This window comes from Triticum aestivum, chromosome 5D (assembly GCF_018294505.1).
Source record: "Triticum aestivum cultivar Chinese Spring chromosome 5D, IWGSC CS RefSeq v2.1, whole genome shotgun sequence".
Taxonomy (NCBI): Eukaryota; Viridiplantae; Streptophyta; class Magnoliopsida; order Poales; family Poaceae; genus Triticum; species Triticum aestivum.
The window spans coordinates 19,332,260-19,338,504 of NC_057808.1; positions in this window are offsets into that span (position 1 = coordinate 19,332,260).

Sequence of the window (6,245 nt, forward strand, 5' to 3'; positions counted from 1 at the left end):
GCAAAACATGATCAACACCAGACCTCTATGGGTGTTCGATTCATCACAATGTAACTAGATTATTGACTCTAGTGCAAGTGGGAGACTGTTGGAAATATGCCCTAGAGGCAATAATAAAATGGTTATTATTATATTTCCTTGTTCATGATAATTGTCTATTGTTCATGCTATAATTGTGTTAGCCGGAAATCGTAATACATGTGTGAATACATAGACCACAACATGTCCCTAGTGAGCCTCTTGTTGACTAGCTCGTTGATCAACAGATGGTCATGGTTTCCTGACTATGGACATTGGATGTCATTAATAACGGGATCACATCATTAGGAGAATGATGTGATGGACAAGACCCAATCCTAAGCATAGCACAAAGATCGTGTAGTTCGTTTGCTAGAGCATTTCCAATGTCAAGTATCATTTCCTTAGACCATGAGATCGTGTAACTCCCGGATGTCGTAGGAGTGCTTTGGGTGTACCAAACGTCACAACGGAATTGGGTGACTATAAAGGTACACTACAGGTATCTATGAAAGTGTCTGTTGGGTTGACACGGATCGAGACTGGGATTTGTCACTCCGTATGACGGAGAGGCATCTCTGGGCCCACTCGGTAATGCATCACCATAATGAGCTCAAAGTAACCAAGTAGTTGGTCACTGGATCATGCATTACGGTACGAGTAAAGTGACTTGCCGATAACGAGATTGAACAAGGTATTGGGATACCGACGATCGAATCTCGGGCAAGTAACGTACCGATTGACAAAGGGAATTGTATACGGGATTGATTGAATCCTCGACATCCTGGTTCCTCCGATGAGATCATCGAGGAACATGTGGGAGCCAACATGGGTATCCAGATCCCGCTGTTGGTTATTGACCGGAGAGTCGTCTCGGTCATGTCTGCATGTCTCCCGAACCCGTAGGGTCTAGACACTTAAGGTTCGGTGACTCTAGGGTTGTAGAGATATTAGTATGCGGTAACCCAAAAGTTGTTCGGAGTCTCGGATGAGATCCCGGACGTCACGAGGAGTTCCGGAATGGTCCGGACGTGAAGAATTATATATAGGAAGTCCAGTTTCGGCCACCGGGAAAGTTTCGAGGGTCACCGGTATTGTACCGGGACCACCGGAAGGGTCCCGGGGGTCCACCGGGTGGGCCACCTATCCCGGAGGGCCCCATGGGCTGAAGTGGGAGGGGAACCAGTCCCTGGTGGGCTGGTGCGCCCCCCTTGGGCCTCCCCCTGCGCCTAGGGTTGGAAACCCTAGGGATGGGGGGCGCCCCACTTGGCTTGGGGGGGAAGCCACCCCCCCTTGGCCGCCGCCCCCCTTGGAGATTGCATCTCCCAGGGCCGGCGCCCCCCCAGGGGCCCTATATATAGTGGGGGGGGGAGGGAGGGCAGCCGCACCACAGCCCCTGGCGCCTCCCTCTCCCTCCCGTGACACCTCTCCCTCTCGCTGAGCTTGGCGAAGCCCTGCCGAGATCCCCGCTACTTCCACCACCACGCCGTCGTGCTGCTGGATCTCCATCAACCTCTCCTTCCCCCTTGCTGGATCAAGAAGGAGGAGACGTCTTCCCCATCCGTATGTGTGTTGAACGCGGAGGTGCCGTCCGTTCGGCGCTCGGTCATCGGTGATTTGGATCACGACGAGTACGACTCCATCAACCCCGTTCACTTGAACGCTTCCGCTCGCGATCTAGAAGGGTATGTAGATGCACTCCTCTCCCTCGTTGCTAGAGGACTCCATAGATTGATCTTGGTGATGCGTAGAAAATTTTAAATTTCTGCTACGATCCCCAACAGTACCTTCTTCTTCAGCAGATCCACGGGTTCATTAGCCTCCATATCGCCTTGACGAATCTCCGATGGATTTATGTGTCTTGCTGGCCCCGCAACAAGACATCAATTGGGAAGAGATCACTCCAGCTGTTGCACGTTATGGTCTTTGAGAATGCGCCTTTCCTTGAGAGATTGCTTGTATCTGATCTAGAAGGTTCAACAAAAATCAAGGTCATTGACGCGCCGAAATTGACAGCGTTGGTGTACTCATCTGCCAAATTCTCCAAACTCTTTATTGGATCCGTAATCGTTCAGGTACAACACTCATCTTCTTCTCCGTCTTCTTGAAATTCACATTTTTAAATTTCTTCTTGATGTATTTACGACTGTCATCCATAAAATGATTCCCACAAGCTTGACCCAGTCTATGTGCACAGTGAAGATCTTGGCAATAAAATCTATCGGCCCCAATCTGTCCAAGTTGTTGGATTCCTTACATGCTTTCCATGCACGGAGAAGCTACTCATCGAGGTGAAACTTCTTTCCTATTAGTAAACAACAATCACAACGTAGCTCAATGTTTTCGTAATTTTCCCAAATTAGTTGAAAACTGCATCTACGCACTGCACCGAAAGAAATGTTTTTAGTATTTTTTTCTCACATGATCACCTGCATCATTTTTTTGTTGTACTACTATAGTAGCCTAAGCTAGTCATAGTGGCATGTAACTTAGACTAGTAACTCTATGGTTACCCTAAGAGCAAGTACTACCTCCGTCCTGGTTTACTCTTCTTATTTTTTAGTATCAAAATTTGACCATAGATTTAACTAACAAAATGTTAATGCGAGTCACTAAAAATTATATCGTTGGATTCGTATTGGAACATAATTTCAAATGGTATAATTTTGGGTGACATGCATTGGCATTTTCTTAGGTAAATCTATGGTCAAAATTTTACACTAAATATGAGGTAGTACAATAGTGGGCTATAACGGCCCTCCACTATGAAGGCAAAAACACATGCCAAATTCACTTGTGATGCATTTGGCATCGATGCCCCTCCATTGCTCACTTGGTGCCCCAATCTGGATCACCTACTTTGCTCCCGTGCCAAATTAACTCACGCAATGAAAAAACACTTGCGTGGGAGAGGGAGAGGACTGAGGCAATAAAAAACACTTGTTTGGGAGAGTGAGAGGCTGGTGTAGTTGGTTTGATTGATTTATCTATACATGTGGGTCTGTGTGCACAGTGGTGCCAACTCTCTCACATCGCAGAGAGGTGCTAAAATCTTTTGATTTGACATCGATGCGTATTATGTGGCATACTTTTGAGAAATATGGCATCAGCCACATAGTTGAGCCAACAAATGCCCAAGCTCTTCACGTGCTCCTTGGTAAATGAGAGGAAAGAGAGCGAGAGAGAGTGAAAAAATATAACTAGCCAGCTAACCCTATCATATGAGCAAATGATATTGGTAACTCTTGATGACACGGCAATCTTATACAGCCAGCTGCTCTAATATGTTCTCTTCTTTTGCAGATAAAAAAGTCCCGAAAGTGAAAAATGTGCTGCACTATAACAATCTCATCGAATGCCTTGATCTCCATCTTACAAAAATTGATTTGATCGACTACCGAGGTAGCACATCTGAGAATAAATTGGCCAGGTTCTTTGTTCTGGAGGCAAGTGTGCTCAAGGTAATGAGGTTTGGCGTTCTCTAGCACAACAATGAATGGCGTGCTGATCACCGCAAGCGTCTAAGCCTAAATGACAAAGTCTCCATAGAAGCTGAATTTGTTTTTGAAACATCAAGTGGCCAGACACTCGATTTTTTTCCCATTAGTGACTTGTCAGGGCTGTGGATTTTAGTTTGTACGATAATGCTGCATCCACCGAGAGTAACAAAAGTTCTTAGATAAACTTCCTAGTAATTCCCTCTTTGTAGGTGCAGCATTACTCCTAACATTTGTAATATCAGTTTGAAACTTGTAATATTTCCGTGTCCTATTCCTGCGTTTTCAAAATCTTGCGAATCAAAGAGGTCCTGAGTTGGTGATGATGTTGTGCCTGCCATCTTTCACCAATAGCCGTCGGATCTAGATCTGACGCATACAAACCAATCTTCTGGAGTTTTGCAAAAAGATGCCCGCACTTGTTCCCTATTTACAAACAACTCCTTGTCTCTCACAATCAGCCTTATCTCCTCCCCACCACATCTAGATGGAAAAATCTAGCGCGATGGCCGCTGCCGGCACCGTCCACCCCCAATCTTGGTGTTTCGTGCAATGCACGAGCATCTACGCACGGGAAATTATGTCGAACACGGCTAGTTGTAAGCAGGCTAGCTCAGCCATGATGATAGTGACTGCAGACGATGATGCTGACTTCGGTATGCCGAACACGGTGCCTACACTCAGGTGTCATCTCTGGCGCAGGGTGTTTTCACTTCACTGTGAGGAGCAGCACGTAATAATTTGACCAACGGGTAGTACAGTACTACTACATTGGTAGTACTACTAGTAGTACTAGCACCACCGTCTGGATTTTGTAGTACTACCACGTCCGTCTAGATTTAGTATTTGACTAGCAATATATAGTAATGCATGTCACAAAAAATATACTACTCCCTCTGTAAATAAATACATGGTGGAATGTATTATTCTTTCCGGTAGATAGCTCAAATCTGAAGTCTCATCAATCAGACTACTATTGTACTCACCGAGCGCTCAGCTTGGTAAGCTACCAACAAAAAATTGCAATCAAAGACTACTATTGTACTCCCTCCGTACTGATGCATTAGTCACATTACGAAGACCAAATAGTAATCCCAAAACTTTTAGGCGTGGTGTATTAACTACCAACCACGTTCCCTGTTTTTTGCCACGAAAAAAGAAATCACCCAATACGAGACGTGGGGTGCGTAAGCATTCAATGACTTGAGACTACTTAGCACAACATTTTTGGTTACATGCATTAACATTTTATTAGTTAAATCAAAGGTCAAAACTTGGCGCAAAATGCAAAGGGGACCAATAAACCAGTAAACATCAAAGTGCTCTCGTTTGGCCCCAACTAGAGGTCCGATGAGGTGACTATACTGCACCGGCACGGAGGGGGACGCAACTTCATTGACTTACTACACCTGCCTTTGGGTGTATGACATGTGGGCCCAACAGGTGGCTGGCCCACCTATCATACAGCCAAAGGCAGGTGCAGTTAAGGCACCGGAGCTCAGTGCCATAGAGGGAGGGCCGAGGAGTAGATGGCCAAGACACACATGAATGCAACGCAGTCTGCACTTCTCATATAAAGGCTCCCCGCTAGTCCAATCTACGAAATCCTATGCACCTACGCACCCTAACCATGGGCAAGAGTGATTACTCCAATCGCAAGATCAATTGGCTAGAAGCTAGACCCATGGAGGCGATGAGCGCGAGCATCAGCCGACTGTGCCAGATGGTCCATGATGCCGGCCTGCGGCCCGGCAAGAAGGAACGTCTCCAGGTCGTGCTTGAGGCCGCCAGGGCGAGAGGCCGCTTGGACAACAGCTTCATCTCCTTGTTCGACGAGGTCCTCGTCGGCTTCCTCGACAAGTTCACCGTCGTCAGCCCACACGCCCACGCTCTGTGATACCCGCCACCCTCAACGGCCTCTATGGTGACAACCTCTTCGACGCGATGGTGGCCCTGTGACTACCCGCCATCGCGCTGGAGAATGTCCACCTCGAGGTCACGCTCGCCGGGCAGCGCCTAGCGCAGCAAGACACCATCGACATAATCACCCACGTCTACATGCAAATCTTCCACAAGGACTACTACGTGCAAGAGGAGGACGATAGGTCACTGGCTTTCTTGGACCGCAGGGCAACCTTGGACGGCATTGTTCAGAAGCACGTTGAGCTCGCCGCCAACGCCGCTGCTCCTCACACGTCGGTTGGTGACCTTGCGCACTAGGGCGTGAGGATGTCATTGATGGATCCGTATGTATATTTATCTTTCCGTCAAATCCATGTAGTAGTATATGGTACTACTAGTAATTATCTTACCTTTCACATCAACTTCATAAGTTTCGTACGTACTCCATGCATGAACTGCGCCAGAACCAAACTTCTCATTACTCTAGGGAAAACTGTTATTTCTATCTATCGGTCGCGCCATGGAGCAGAACCAAATTTTACAAGTTACAAGTTCAAAAGGAAAAGCCTGTCGTGTTCGCGTCGCACCCCCACACGGTTGATCCGGCACGCCCCTTACGGCGGAGTGCGTGATGTGTTGCATTTTCACTTACAAGTGGGACCGCAATTGAGCAAACTGACTATCGGCAAACCCCCACCCCGCCCACCATACGATGGCTGAGAAAACAGGAGGCAGAAGAGATGGCTATAGCACGGACTCCAAGAAAATAGGTGTCAGATGGGAATTGCGTGGGTGGCGTGTGCCCTACTGCTAGACGTGAATGCTAGT